Source organism: Psammomys obesus, unplaced genomic scaffold (genome assembly GCF_907164565.1).
Source record: "Psammomys obesus unplaced genomic scaffold, mPsaObe1.curated_primary_1811, whole genome shotgun sequence".
Taxonomy (NCBI): Eukaryota; Metazoa; Chordata; class Mammalia; order Rodentia; family Muridae; genus Psammomys; species Psammomys obesus.
The window spans coordinates 19,937,827-19,954,605 of NW_026585504.1; the positions used below are offsets into that span (position 1 = coordinate 19,937,827).

Genomic DNA, 16,779 nt, shown 5'->3' on the forward strand with positions numbered 1-16,779 from the left:
GTCACCATTTTGTTTTATGTGCAAATACTGCACAATAGGAGAAATAATTTGAAAAATGGATTTTGCCTATTTTATGAAATATTATGCTCACAATACTGGACCTGTTAAGTTTCAAATATTGTTATGAAACCCAGTGACTCTTGCTGATTATTTCGCTAAACCACAGCAAGAAGTCTAAGGCACTGGAATAGTCTTGACTCAACGAACCAGAAAGCTTAGTGTTTAAAGATTCAATTATGAATAGGGCAGAGAAAAAATGGAAAGCTTGAGGGTCAGAGGGAGTTTTTTTTTTTTTAATTTTTACACATATCTTAATTTTCAATAGTGGGAAAAAGAAATTATTTTCTATATTGTTTTTTGCTGATGAACTGTGACAGAGATGACTTATTTAGCTGTCTAGACAGGAAACATACACACATACACATGAAAACATTTTTAAAAGCTCACTGCCACAAGGCCTAAAATAACGTTAACTTCATGTGCACATACTTATGCATGAATATACAAAGGAACGTTGTTCAAGAATGGTTTCAAGTGGGAGTCGAGAAAGTTCATTTTAGCATTATTTTTACACATAATTTTCAGCACCTCAGAATATTCATCAGGGATATCAGTGGAGAAAAACTACTTCTGTAAACAATCAAGCAAACAAGGCATGGGTCCTTGGTGGGAAAGTTTGGTTTTTAGATTCAAGGAAATGCACATGCAAATCTTGGGAATGTAATCTGTGTAGCCTAGGCAGGAAGGCGTGCAGAGGAAATTTGCATTCTGGGAAACTGGAAGCTCTTTCCGAAGAAACCACTCCATTAGCTTCCTTTTTCACTGCTCTGGCCTCCTTTCCTCCAGTCTTTCCTTGAACTGTGTTTAATTTTGAGCTCCCTGCCCTACCTTTTGTGTGATCACCTCCTCCTAGAAGTTAACAATTCATGCCTCTTAGGGAGGTGAACGTGATTCCCAAGACAGCTGGAGCGCGGAGCACATAACCAGTTTCATAGGTGGGTCACACTCTTAAAGTTATTTTCTGCATGAGACTTTTGCCCCTCATGCCCAGAAACAGGCTGTCAGAGGGCTCTGTTGTTTCCTTGCAGAGGCTCTTAGGAGGCGTGAGAACCTACAGTGAGCAGTTAAAGCTCTTCAGGCTCCAGCCACGCAAGGCTCAGAGGCAGTTAAGAAAGGTTTTTGGTAGTTGAACCAAGGCAACTTCCAGAGAGCCTGATTCCATTGCACACGTTTCTAAGCCAACATTTCCTTGAACATTATATATGATAGTGTATTTAGGCTGGGAAGCAAAGGCTTGAGTGCTCAGCGCAGATTTAAAAGAGAGCAAGAATGACTTTATGTGAGGCTGCGTTTTTCAAGTATTATCTGGGGCAAAAGTTTTTTTTTTTTTTTTTCAGATCTTAAATTACCTGTCACTGTATTGCAGAAAGCAGTTTTGGAACCTTGGCTTTGCTCTCAGAGTCTCTCCATATAATGTTAGACACCCCCCCCACACACACACACAAAAAGGTACTTTGAAAGATATATTGCAAATTATTAGGGAATTTCCTATTCATCAGGCCAGTAGAATTAGGAATTTGGGAAGGCTTTTATGTGGGGTAGGGGAAAGAGATGGAAGAGAATTGACATGAAAATTTATTTTTAAGATGCTAAAGCCAGGGCTGTTTTTACTGCATAGCCACAGGATGCTGGGTAAAATAATTTAAAAGAAGGTGGTGGAGAGACTAAACTGATGACTATTAGGTTCCAGGAGAGCCTTGTCAAGACTATTTGATCACGGGAGGTCACTGTTGATCTCATAGTCTTTCTAGATTCACCGAGGCCCAAAGAAGATGGGAGAAGCATGTTCTGAGTGTAGCTGTTTTGTGTGTCTTGTGCACAGGGAAAAAACTGTCAGTACTCTCTCTGAACCCCGACTGATGCCAAATGGCCATCTTGTGTATTGAGGAGCAGGCAGCATCTTGGGCAGTGATTCATGTGTTTACAAGCCTGACTGGCTCGTACCTGTATTCACATCTCAGCTCCATAGTTAATAGCTGTGGGCCAACCATGGTTCACTTAATCTCTTTAGGGCTTGATCTCATTGGTTTAATACATCTAACAATGAAATCCATCTCGTACAAAAAGAAAAAAAAAATCTCATAGCTGGTGAGGCTACCGAACTTAGAGGAAAACTGGCTACCACCATTTCCCTGAACCGGTATAATTTCTAAGTCCATTCTAAAAACTTATCTTCATACCTGCAGAGAAGCACAGACTCTCTAGTTAAATTAGCTCCCTTTAGCAGCAGATGGAAACTGTTACAGAGATCTACAACTGGTCAAAGTGCAGAGAATAACTGACTGTGTGTTTGCCACCTCAAATGCTATATATGTATAATACAACCCTTATACCCAAGGCCCAGGAAAACACCACAGAAGAGAGGCATGGTGCAAAGGTTTTTAAGAGCCAGAAGGCCAGATGTCTGCTCTGAGACAGTGTCAATTTACACAACAGGGACAGTGCACCTATGAAATCTCAACAATACGGTCACCTAGACATGGCCTGTGTAATGAAACATCACTTGACATACCAAAATGAATGGGGGAAATCTTAAAAGGCCTCACTGATAGATGAAGAGCTACTGGCAATTAATGGCTATTAAGAGAGGGAGAATCAGTCTTCTCTATCAACGAGCCTCCTGATAGGGTATCTAATCTCAAGTGCTCAACCCTAAACACACCTATATACGAGCAACACTAAAAGCATTGCAGGTCGTCTATACACACACACACACACACACACACACACACACACACACACGTATATGTATGTGTATATATGTGTGAATGCATGTAATTAAAGAAGAACAGGTCATGAATTAGAGAGGGAGTTGGGGAGACACAAGAGAAGTTGGAGCAGGTAGAAGCTGGGGTGGAAATAATGCAAGTATAGTAATCATGCATGAAAAAGGACAAAATACACATTAAAAAAGACAAAATCAAAATAAACAAATGTTTTCCAAAAGTGTTACTGTAGCCAGGCATGGTGGCACACAAAATTAACTGAACACTCAGGAGGTAGAGGCAGGAGGATCTCTGTGAGTTTGAGAGCAACCTTGTCTACACAGCTAGTTCCTGGCCAAGCTTGTTTACTTGCTTCAAACAAACAAATAAATAAGAGAAATAAAGGAACAAAAGGTAGTATTGCTACTGAAAAACAACAGATATAAATTGTTGAATGTCCTTGGACAAGAGTGATCCACTGAGTTTTCCTTCTGTGTGAGCACCCGTTGCAATCTTGCTAATTTTAGGCGGAACTGATAAGAGGGCTTTTTGAAGACTCGCTCTCAAATGACTGTTGTGTGAATGAACTTTTTGCCATTGAAAGAATGAGGAGGCTGTGATGTCTCTCTTTGATTCTAAGCCTTAGGGGAAAAACCTTCTGTATCAAAAACACATGGCTTAAAATTTCTGCATCCGAGCCTGCAACATTGATGGAGTTTTATGTAAAGAGATAAAAATCTTTGCATGGACTGTCACAAGCTGTTTGGGTGAACAGAGCTGCTGTTGCAGAACCACTGTTGATATTCCTAAATGGGCTGCAATGAGAACCACCTGTAAGCCAGGCAGGTTTGCATCGTGAAAACCATCAAGAGATCCAGGTCAAAACATTGAAAATAAGGGACGGGTGGGGTGGGGTGGTGGATATAAGAATATAAGAACAAATGTGAGTGAGTTCAATAAAGAAGAAACATGGACAAGGAGTTCAGAGACTGGTGTAGGTTCTTTTAGAAACAAGAGGTTTTGGGAGAAGAAGGATATCATTTGCCTGGTAGTGCTCAGGAACCTCAATATTCCTTAATGCACTCATATTTCACACTATCTACCCTAATTACGGCAGACCTACAGTGGTCAGGAGACAAGGCTGCCCGAGAAAACACATACATTATTACAAAAACAAAACAAAATTATTTTGAGATGAAGACTTTCTAGAAAGGATACTTTTTAGTATCCATTGGTGTCTTGTTAGCAAGAGATAAGGCAAGAAAGCAGTAAAAATTTATCAACAATTTACACTTTCCTAGATGTAATCCAACACTTTCTCTCTCCTGGTGTTCCCGAGAAAGCAAGCTGAGGGAGGCTTGGCATCTAAAAACATTCATAAAGTATTTTGTCCTAGACAAATTTGACAAGGCATAATGGAATGAAAGAAAAATTGAATTAAACTGATTAAATCGAATATTCCTCTTCTGAGCATTTGGTTCTTAAAGATTCTGACCCCATTCTTGTCAGATTCAGATGAATAAACGTGCTGGGTATTTATGAGATAGCTAAAGTATTATGGATGTTTGGATTATGATGCGTGTTCGGAGAATTTTCTTACGCCCAAAGAATTCTGGTGTAGAAAAGAGAAATGCATGTTAATAATTAACCATAACACTTTAAAAATATGATGGCTGGTAGGGATGGGAGTATTGTACAAAGGTCAAGTGCATGAACTCTGTAATCAGTGGCTCAGCTCTGCCACTTATTAGCTGGGCCATCTCTGCAAATTCTTTGACTTCAATAAGACTTGCTTGCTTTCTCCCCTTTGGCAAAGGAGAGCTAAGACATGTGGCTGGCCCTCTGAGCACAGAGCCTGGTGGACCATCCAGCAATTGTTATTAGCCATTACAAACTAGGTGCAATGATTGGGAACATTCTGGAAAAGGTTTTGGCATGTTATTTGGTCAGAGTCTCAACTTTACAGAGTGATGAGAACACTGAATGACAACAAAGCGAAGCAAATGAAAGCTGTCTTGGACTTTGATGTTGAAAGACCTGGTTCAGCTTCCTACTTCTGGCTGATCCTCATCGGCGTCCCACAGCAGCTCACATACTGGTTACGTTACCAATCATGGATGAGCTTCAGTTTCTGGATCAGAAAGTTGAAATAGGGAACATGTTTGTCTCTCAGTGTTGCAACTGTGGAGAAGTGCCAAGGAAAGCCTACTGTGACCTGTAAATGAATATTGCTCTTGTAATGACTATTTTGAGGTACATAGAAAACAACAAGAAAGGACAATTCAGCACAGAGATTAACATGACTTAAAGGCATGGAAGATTAATGGTGTACTGATGCTCAGGAATGACAAGAAGGTAGGTCTGACTTAAACATTTATCAGTTTGGAAGGACATGCTTCCTTGTAGAATGTCTGTTTACTTTATGCAGAGTGTGAAGCCTGAGTTATAGGATTTGGGCTCTATTTCCTTTCAGCTTGAACTGTGAGTTAGCAATTGTTTTTGGAGCGTCCTAATTGTTCTCTAGACATGACTCCTGTCCTTCGAGTAAGTATCTTGGTAGTGGGGCCTACAGCATTTGGAAAATCAGTAAAAGTGATTCTTGTGTCCACCTAGGATAAGGAACAATTTTTGCAATTTCTCTGTCTGCCGTTGATTCAGTGAGGGGGCTTTTTAAATATTAAGAATAGCAACACAATATACTGACCAATCATTGATATACAAGGACTTACAATCAGAGAAGTAAGGCAGTAGGCCTCACAGAGTAAGTGGAAATAGTAATACACTTTGGTCTAGTGTTTGATCACAGGTGAGACATGAGAGTTAGTCAGCCTAACATGTTTGCTGGACATGTGACTGAGCAACTGTCCCAGCTTCTGAGGGGTCTTCTACGACACATTCTGGTCCAGCTCAGCCTCCTGACTGCATCTGAGACTCTTCTATTCAAGCCCCAGAGGGAAGGTCAACATCTCTAGCCATCAGAGGAAGGCCAGTCAATCCACACTGAGGGTCCAGATGTAACGGTTCAGTTGTAATGGCCCTGGCTTCTCTCGCCCATGATCTGGATTCAGTTTCCAGTACCCACATAGCAGATCACAACCACCTGTAACTGCAGTTCCAGATGTCCTCTGACTCTTTTGACATCCTCAGGAACCAGGCATACATTTGCCGCGCATACATACCCACAGACAAAACACTGATATGTGCAAAATAAAGATGAAGAAATCATAAATTTGAAAGAAACTACATTGAGATTCCCTCTTACTCAGTCATAGCTATGGACAAAATAACAAAAATAACAAATGCTATTAAAGATGTGGAGATGAAGGGCCCCTATGTGCTGTTAGTGGCATTGTAAATTCACAGACTATTGAAATCAGTATAAAGCTCCCCCACCCCCTGCCCAAATCCTAAAACTAGAAGTACTATACAATCCAGCTGTACTCTCTTGGGTATATACCTGAATGAATAAAAAAGTCAGCTTACAATAGAGATAATGAACATCCCTGCTTATTGCTATTAACAATACACAAGTCATAGAGTCAGCCTGAGTGCCTATAAATGGATGAAGACACAGAAGGAAATGTGGTGTGTACACAAAGGAGTGTAACTCAGCAACAAAGATTAACAAAACCATTGGCAGAAAAATGGATGGAGGCGGAAAACTCCATGTTAAGTGAAATAAGCCAGAATGGAAAAGGCAAATGTAATTCATTTTCCCTCAGCTATAGACTATGTATATTGTCTGAAACTACAAGAAGGGTTCTTGGGGAGAGAAGAAAAAGGGTCAGGTTGGAATGAAGGTTAAAAAAGGTTAAGAAAGAGATGATTGTGTTCCCAGCATGTTAGGCTCAAATCTTCCTTTGGCCTCAGCCTCCCAAACATTTGGTTCTGTGGGAATTGCTGCCTCAGGAGTGTGTACGAAGATTTTTACTGCTTAGGGACTGGAGAAATGACTCAGCGGTTGAGAGTGAATGGTTGCTCATGCAGAGAACCCACGTTTGTTACCCAGCACCTATAACTCACAACTGCCTACAACTCCAGTTCCACGGTGTCTTCCACACCCTGTTCAGGACTGACTCTCACAGGCACCTGCAGTCGCGTGTGTAAATACACCTCTCCATCCACAACTAAAAACAATAGAATAACTAAAAAAGAGTGACACTGCATGGACTTCCCATCTCACCCTCGTAGATAGCACTGAGACCCAACTTGTGTTCAGAGATTTCTGTGTGCAGTCTTCCTAATGTGTTAAATGTGAGCAAGTTTGTGTGTGTGTGTGTGTCTAAATTCAGGAAATAACTGCTGCTTTTCCAGAAGGACCATCATGGCATCAGTCTTCATTTATTATTTTATTTTAAGTCATGAGCCATAAAGAAACAATAAAGATGGGAGGAGAAAAACCTAGCGGAAATCTTACCAACTTTGTGTTATAAGTATTCGGATGTCTTTAATCGCAGAGGGCTTTAATCGCATTTAAACTTTTAAAGGGAAAAATCAGTGATTAAAATGAAAATGGCTGCTCAGTCTGTTACCCAACTGTGGAGGAAGCAGCACCCGGAAGACAGACAACTGCCGAAGCAGTCAGCAAACACAACGCACAGAGTTGGACAAAGCAAACCTGTGTGTGCACCTTGTTTGTGTCTCTTGTTAAAAGGTAACGCCACCATTCAGGTAGACGAGATATAGAGAGCAAGTTCTGGTCAGAAGGAAACCAAGCCCTCCATTGGAGAAGGATTCTGTGTCTGTTACCATTAGGAACTTGGCTTAGATAGCCCCGCTACATGGGTGGCATTCGCTCTGATCAGTGAAAGATGAGCATTCTCTTGAGAGAGAGAGAGAGAGAGATACAGACAGACAGACAGAAAGAGAATGTTCTGGCATTGCTACATGATGCCTACAGATTACCCCTCTGGGTTTAAATGGGATAAAGAGGCTATTTTCCCATCTAAAAGCTGCTTCTGATTATTCTAGGTTTCTGCTGCAATCTTACTAACACAATACATTGGGTAATAAGATACGCATAGAACAGACATATGTTATATAATACTCTATGTTGTTTATATTTTTATTCCTTTTCAATAAATCAAATCTTACTTTTAATTTCACAGAGTGATGTCATTTTGACTTATTTATACATATTCCCTTATGGAGAAATAATTTCACCCTGGATATTCGTTTACTGTCTTGTAACACCTCTCCCCTTTTCTTTCCATTCTTTGTTTTTTCTGTTGCAACTATTCAACTGCAGCCAACATGAAGTAGAAATATGCAATAAATCTGGTTTGTAAGGATATTCTAAAAAAGTATGTACTCTGTATTTTCTTAGCAATATCTTAATAACAAAATGCAAATTAAGCACTGGAAAAAATAAAAATACTGGAAGAATAAAATTATTTAATTAGAATCCCTCAAACCCATATATATATATAATAATTTAAATAGAAATTTATTTAGATTAATTGACTCATTTATTCTTCTGTTTTATGTAAATAGCATAGTTGTCATCTAAATCACTTCATGGTTTCCTGTACTATAGGTAGGCACCAGAATTAAGGGCCATAATTAGTCCAGCCTCTAGCCGGTCTGACCCCTGTATAACCCAAAGAATAGAAGCAGGCTGAAGATACATGATAAGTTAGCACAGGAAGCAAGAAAAAAATATTCTTTGGCCACTTTAGTATCTGGTGATTCTCATGGACCAGTTTCATACACAGAACATTTCCCTGGAAAATTTGTTTATTGCAAAACACTATCTCAAAGCAGGTACAGAATTTGACTAGTTCTTTTGTGATGATGGAGAAAACAGACTGTAAGAGAAAGCAGGTTTTGATGTTTAAGTAGTCATAGTGGGTTGGACATGGTATTGAAAAATAAGACCCCGAATTCCACGGATCAAGTTAGTGAAGGAGAAAGATGTTCATGGTTTGGTTTGCAGTAGTCATTTGATGTTCTCATTTATAACTTGGCATGTTTTGAGTGGAGGAGGGCTTAGTGGTGCCTTGCAAAATGGAGTAGCACCTGAGTGGGCTTGGATCCTGCCAAATCCTATGGGATTTGCTTGGGCAAAGTGCTCATGGGAAGAAGAAACACACAATTCACTAGACTTTTCTGTGGCACAAGGAATAGAAGGTTCCCTCCTGCAGTTTCCATATAGTTTGAGTATTTTGTTTTAATGTAATAGTAGGAACTATTTAGAATTACAAAAAAAAAAAAAAATTCCTTGTAACAGCTCAATATTCCTTCCAGGCTAAGAAAGTAGATACTTTGTTAGAAGGAAAATAGTGTTCTTGAATTCTGCTTTTAATTTCCTTTAATTTTAATTTTAATTCTAATTTCCTTTAATTTTATTTCACTTTTAATTGTAATGGAGAAGCATTAAGAGAAAGATAACAAACAAACAAACAAATCCCCCACAAAACAGAAGACAAAAACAAAACCAACAAAGCCCAAACCAACCAATTCAGCAATCACAACACTACAGTCCAGAAAACCCCCAAGTTTTGACTGTTAGAAAGCAAACTGTTTTCAATCTTCAGAATTCTAGGATAATCTTCACAAGCCATAAAAGTTACAAAGGAGTTTTCATGGCCTAGTTGATTCATTTATTGGCTTTATGTAACTGTGTGTGTTTCACTTGTGTAAGGAGGGAAATGGCATTAATAAACGAGTTTTTAAAACATTTTTATTTATTTATTAAAATTTATTCACTTTGTATCCCAGTTGTAGCCCCCTCCCTCTTCCCTTCCTAATCTTGCCCTCCCATGCCCCTTCCCCAGTCCACTGATAGGGGAGGACCTCCTCCCCTTCCATCTGACCCTAGCCTATCAGGTCTCATCAGGACTGTCTGCATTGCCTTCCTCTGTGGCCTGGTCAGGCTGCTCCTCTCCCCTCAGGAGGAGGTGATCAAAGCCCAGCCACTAAGTTCATGTCAGAGACAGACGCTGTTCCCCTTACTAGGGAGCCCATTTGGAAACTGAGCTGCCATTGTGCAGGGGTTCTAGGTTAAATAAACAAGTTTTGATGTGTTAAATTTCTTATACTTCATCTTCACAAATATCAGGGGCAAGAGGAAAAGCAACTCAAGTTTGTCTGCCTCACCTGGCAACCTTAACCTTAGTTCAGTTGACATGAAAGAGGGAGCTCAATGTAGCTATGAAGTCATTGGTTAGAAAGTATACAGCAAGGACTTGAGAAAATTGATAGAGGCTGCCTTTAACTGTGGAGGGGTCCCACGCTGCTTGCCATGGCCCTTAGTGTGGAAACAGCAGGGCCAGGCTTCTTCTTTCCCCTACCATCATCTACAATGGCCTCTTCTCCTTTCCTTTCTTCCTTTCCTTTCCTTTCCTTCCTTCCTTCCTTCCTTCCTTCCTTCCTTCCTTCCTTCCTTCCTTCCTTTCGTCTTTCTTCTCTTCTCCACTTTCTTCTGTCTTTCTTTTTACCCTAAAATATTTACGAAATGCCAAAACATGCAAGATATACATTGATTATTTATTGAATATCATTTCAGAAATAAAACATAAATCTTAGAATTACTCATTCATGTTTCAGAGATGGAACTGTTTCTTGCCATAGAGTTTTTTTTTTTTTGTGAAAAGCAATAAGCTTCTATTGTAATAACATTTTTTTGATTATTTTTATTTTTATTAATTCCAGTTTATTCACTTTGTATCCCCCGTGTACATGGTTAAGGGCACCTGCTGCTCTTCCAGAGGACTGTGGTTCAATTCCTGCACCCCAACACACGGCGGAAAAGAAGGCCTTTCCAGGTGAATGTGCCCAAGCTCCTTCCTAAGATTCCCTGAACTCTGGGCCGAAGTTCAAAGTTTGGCCGGAAGTCTCAGCATTTGCTTTGATACCCTGCAGGGTAGAGTCTTTCAGAGGTGGTCATAGAGCTTTTTAACGGACACCTAATTTTTAAATATATCAAACTCTTAGATACTCAGCTCATCACACATATATGTGTGTTTGAATATATGTATTTATTTACATTAGAATTTTCACTGTTAATCCAAACTAAGCCACATTTTTTTTCCCACATAAAAATTTAAGAAGACCTCTCCAAAGGATAGCCTTCTTTTCTCATTTATAGATTGACCATGCTACCAAGACAAATGCCCTAGCTGGGCTATTTAGAAAAGGTAGGTTCCCCCACTTTTTGTTTTCCTGCTTATTTTCTTCGTTTATATTAATCACTCACTGTTCCTTAAATGATGTGTGCTCTAGATAGCAGGTTGTTCTGAGCGGTGTTGTCTTGTTGGGCGCTTTGCCTCTGTGGAAAAAGGGGACTTGCACACATAAAAAATGATGCTTCCCACAGGCCCTGGTTTAGCTGGGTTCTCACCAGCAATAATTATAGTCAATAAATATGGAAAGTAGCCTGATAATGGAAGAAAGAAATATTAAAATTTGTATCTTTGAGGCTACTAATGGTAAATTAAATGTATTTCTTTGACAAAATAATTTAAAAGTCACTTTGTTTCTGCAGGCTACATAGTTTTTGTTATTGTAATAATTCTATGACTTTCAAATGTGTGTGTTGCCCCAACAGCCCTGCGTATTTTCTTGTTTAATGCCTGGAACTAAATTAATTACTTTGTTTAATTTCATGAACATGCCAGGCCACAGTTATGAATAGCTGGTAATTTCAAGTGTTTACATAGAGAGTATGGGATGTTACAATAAATATCTACCCAGTTACCAAACATCCAAGGGCACTGTTCTTTCTAGGTAGGCTGGACACATTATATGTTTGCTATAGTTAAGAGAAAAGGACATAATTGCAAAGTCAGCACTGAAATTTTGTTAAAATATGCTAAATCCCATAATACTAAATTAAACTTCTTTGAGAAACCAACTTGAAGATGCAGTAGTATATAAGACACTTCTTTTTTCTTTTACTTAATGTCAGAGTTTCAGCAACACAGAAACATACCGTCAATATTATTCCTCCCGTGCTTTTGAAGCATTTTGAAAGGAGCAATAGTGAAGCAACGTACTGTGACTATATAAGACAGCCAGAGAAACATAAACCTTACTTTCTGAATACAAAATAACAGTGTAACACATTTCTGTCTCTGTGTTAGCTCTTGCAAGGCACACGCTGTGTGTATTATTAATCCTTAACCCAGGGAGAAAGTGGGCATGATTAACATTTTCTAATATTTTCCCTATTACATAAAGGCGATAGTTACTGCTGTGCTAGGATTAGCACAAGGGTAGGGACAAAGGATAGAATCAGGTCGAGGCCTAGAGTGTACTAACACTGAAAGTAGGGCAGTGGAGACGGCTCGTTTGTCAAGTCCCTATCCCACACAAGTGTGAGTTCGGATACTTGCACTCAAGTAAAAAGCTGAGTGTGGTGGTACACACCTATTACCACAGCAACGGAGGCGGGGGCAGAGACAGGCAATCCCTGATGCTGGGCAGCCGACAAATCTAGTAGAATTGTTGACGTCCAGGTTCAACGAGAGACCCTGCTGCAAGAGAATAAGGAGGAAGGTAGTTGAGCCAGACAAAAGTTATCCACCCCTGTTCTCCGTATGCACACGAGCGTATGTGTGCACACTCAGACCAATAAGCACAAACACCACAGACAACGTGCTGCATGCGCACACCACATCCCGCACACGAGGACAATTTAAAGGTCAAGGGGCGGAAATTGCGTGTTGATCTGCTTCCCCCCTACACTGAGGGACTCGAGCCGGTAATTCGCAGATGCGTATCTGTACTGGATGGGAATGGTGAGGGCAATAGAGGTCTCTCGAGGCTGAAGGTGGGCCTTTCTTTTGGGCAGTGACCTCTAGAGCCTGTATTTCATTCTGAACCACACTGTCTCTTCTTGGGTTCTAGTCCTAATATTTCTCCATGTCAGAGTAGAAAACCCAAGTGAACATTCGTGGGGTGGTTAATGCTTCCTAGCTGGAAAGGCTATCTCCTAACCTCTGTCCCTAACTCCATGGCCTCCTTCAAAAACACAGGACGTCTTCTTGTGCACCCTTTCTTGGTTTCAGTTCTGTTAGGGCCCTCCTTACCTTCTGAAAGCAAACGGCTTTACTAGTTTGCAATCATTTTCCCTTCTCCTTCTACCTTCATTTCTGCTCAGAGACCAAAACGGAATCACCGAAAATGTTGCAGCCCTGTCCACCTTTTTCAGTGCAATCTTGGAATCTCAGTAGGGGCCTTCTGTTCCTGAGACACTGAGACTCTTTCAAGAATTGCCTCTTAATTCTTTTACTATTTTTTTTTCTCTGTTATAGTTTGGTACTATTATTGAGGTTCTTGTTGATTCAATTTTTCATTCATATATTGACTCCAGGATATACAAGTGGTGTTTAGATTGGTTTCCATCTGCTGGACAATGAATTTTTCATTCTACCCCTGCTATTGGAGGATTTTGGCAAACCATTTTTCTTCTTTAAGCTTCTTTCTGCTGCTAATTCCTTTTTCCTATAACTTAACTATTCCTATTCCTTAACTATAATGGATACCTTTGTTGAAGATTGGATAAAAGATCTGTGATCTTATTTCACTCTTAATTTTACTTAAAATAACCTCTAATATTTTTAAATTTTACTTATAGAGATTATTAAAATATAAAATATCTTCTTAAGTAGTAAACATGGAATTTTTATAATATGGGGTAGTTATCACTGAGTGTTGGTCGTTATCACTGAGCCTTCTGGATGCCCAGCTGTCTCTATCTGAGGAAATGGCTGATCCTTTCTGGACTCTGATTGTAAGACCCTCTAAGTGGCATTTTATACTCCTGAGTATTTTCTCTGGCTTCTTTTATGTCTTTCTTAGTTCATTTCATTTTTTTTTGTTGTTGTTGTTTTTGTTATTCTTTCTTAGTCCTTCACTGAAATCTTTCAGTGTAAGCTGGGAATGGTGGCACACACCTGTACTCCCAGTACCCAGACTCAGGGAGGCAGAGGCAGAAGAATCACTGTGAGTTTGAGACCAGGCTGGCCAACAAAACAGTCCAGGACAGCCAAGGCTACACAGAGAAACCCTCTATTGAAAAACAAAGAAACCAAATCTTTTAATGTGTCCTTTAAACATTGTGTTCCTAGACATTAATCGTAAGTCTACTGCATTTCAGTCGAATTGAATTATGGGCTTAATCGTCTATATTACATATAGAAGGAGAAATCAGCGGGTGGGTGGAAAACTACATGCTTTGGTATGGTTATGCTGGATTTGAGATAAATATGAATTTTTAAAAAGAAGACATTGCAAAATGGCTCAGAATGTAAAGTCACTAGTCACACAAGCATGATGATTTAATCCCAGGAACCCATATCAAGATGGAGGAAGAGTATCAGTTCCATAACATTGTCTTCTGATCTGCAACAGTCACTGTGGTACAGAAGTGCCCACACACGTACACACACACACACACACACACACACACACGCATACACACACATCACTGAGGAATACTAAATAAAATAATTGTAAATAGAGGTGTTGTTGGTGTTTTGATAACTTAGTCAGGATTAAACAAAATCATGTATATTAAAAATTTAAGTATAGAAATATCCTATCCAAGTAAGAGTAAATATATTTATTCTACATGTTTAATCGTTGCAGCTTTGTGACAGTTCCAGAGAAGAAAATATTAATATGTCTTAATATGTGCCTAATGACACTAATCATACTTCCATCTTCCCACTACATTCTTTTACACGTAGCCATCCTTCCTTTAGTAGATAATAACACTCTCTCATATGACCTGAGCCTTTGACTTAAACATCCTGTGAGTTACTCTATGTGTTCGCCTCTTCCTCATGATCTGTATTGGTCATTGATCGAGGACTATAGATCACATACGTTGAGCAGTATCATATTCAAATCCATCTACTCTGCTTTGGTTATTCTACTTTTGCCTGCAAATGACAGCAACCCTGACAAAAAGTTGGTGAGAACATTGGTCACTCCCCTTGATGACAGTCCTGGAGTCAGGAATTTAGCAGGTCAGAGGTCAGAATGACATTCTCCACACACCCCTACACCCCTGGTTTTCAATCATGTACCACAAGGCTAGGGATTTTTGTTCCCTAATCTTTTGGTCAGGGTGGGGGACCCTCCACTCCTTCTCCACGGTTGCTAGCAGCTTTCCCACAGCTCCCTTGGAAAATATTAAGTCACACGGTGAGTCAGGCAGGTTTTTTCTTCTCTGGCTGTTTTGGATTCTACAGTGGGAGAAGAGATAGATTTTTCTTTTTTCAGGAGGAAAATAGCATAGCAAGAAAATGGCTGGTAATATATGTCATCCTCTCTATGGCCCCTGCTTCTGGGTTTCTCTGTTTTTACTGGAATTCATATGTTTATGCCCTGTCTGGACGGTTTTAATAGATTCTTGTGTTAGCTCTTTGTTGCGTCTACACTAACACAGAGTCTACAGTAAAAGCTGTTCAAAGTGCAGCAAAGATAAGGAAATCAATGCTACTTCTTTTGATGTCTTATCCCAACAATTTCCATTAAGAAAAGAAAAGTTTAAATAATATTTAGTCATTAGAAAGAGAGGGCCAGGGGCTGAAGAGATGGCTCAGTGGTTAAGAGCACTGGCTTCTTTTTCAGAGGACTGGGGTTCAATTCCCAGCGCCCACATGGCAGTTCACAATTGTCTGTAACTCCAGTCCTAGGGGATCCAACAGCCTCACACCAATGCACATAAAATAAAATAAAAAGAGAGAACTAAAGGTGTTATTTAATAATTATGAGTGAGGAGCAACAGTATTTGAGAATCTGAATATGATGTGGTAAGTTGTGTCAGCAGTGAAAGCACAGGTTAGCTGTTCAGTCCTGGTCCATAGAAGGAGTGACCTCCTCCTAGATTGTTGGGCAGTAATCTAGTCACTAGATTTTATAGGCAAGTAAGGTAGATACCTAATATGTTTTCATGTTGGGTACATCCGGTGGGATGAAACATTTTTAATGAATCATAAAACTGAAAAGGAATTTGTGCTTTTAAGGAATGTGGCTTTCTTTTTTTTTTATGAAAAAGAATAATCTTGTTCAGTGCAACATGCCTAGATTTAAGAAAAATTGCTCTCTGAAATCAAGAAACATCTGGATTACATATGCTCGATATAAGCTCAATAAAATATAGAAATCTTAACAGTGAGCCTTTATGCTAACGAAGAAGCTTGCAAAACGGCATGGACAATTTGGTCAAGGAGTGTCTCGGAAAGTCATGACAGCCCTGCACCCGCCCTTTGAAGACACAAAGGTGCCATTTCAGTAACACACAGTTGCTTTAGAAGATTTAAAATGGGCTACTGAACACTTTATTTGCAGAAAATAAAAATGATGCTAATGACACAGATACAATCTGTGTAACTGAATAGTGACATGGTGGCGCACGTGACCACGCACACACATAGACAGCATTAGCAGAGATTTTGACCTGAGATGGGGAGGGGGTCATGATGTTTATATGCTTTACCAACCACAATTTTCACTTCTATAGATATTAGATTGCACTCTATCATAGAAAACGTTAGATATTTGCAATTTTTTTTTAAAAAAAACTTTAAGGTTAACATTTCTCCATAAATCACCCACACTAAAAATATGCGTAAACTAATAGAAGGCGACTCTTTTTGGTATGTAAATCTCATCTATAGAACTAAAGCCTACAATTTATGCTTTCTGTTTATCCAGGATAGCAAAGAAGCAAACATGACCAGTTTGAGGGGGGAAAAAATCCAGGCAGAAGCTGCCTCCTTCCTTTTGAGAATAGTCTATTCTCTTTTTCCAAGCAACTAACTTATGTTTTCCAGCCTGGTGTTGGTAAGTGGGAAAACTACACAAGAGGCCACTGTACCTTCTTATCCAATCCACATGCCAAATGCTGTTTCTGTGTATTCGTTTCTCCTGTAGAACTTGTCTCAAAAGAGAAAGTGTCAGTAAAGTTATTAGGGATACAGACCAGACCATGAAGCACTCAAGAGATAACTTAGTGTTTACAATCCCCCCCTTCCCTGATAAGGTTTCTTTGTATAGCCCT

The 16,779-nt window shown here is 39.5% G+C and overlaps 1 long non-coding RNA gene across 17 annotated transcripts in view; it reads left to right on the forward strand.

Moving 5' to 3' along the window:
- The first annotated feature begins 4,576 nt into the window (after window positions 1-4,576).
- The window catches only part of LOC129670376 (uncharacterized), a 211,189-nt gene continuing 198,986 nt past the window's right edge, over window positions 4,577-16,779 (forward strand). For all 17 annotated transcript variants that reach the window (XR_008719186.1, XR_008719204.1, XR_008719198.1 and 14 more), the window contains exon 1: window positions 4,577-5,120. This is a non-coding gene — a long non-coding RNA (uncharacterized LOC129670376). The remainder of the gene's footprint in view (window positions 5,121-16,779) is intronic.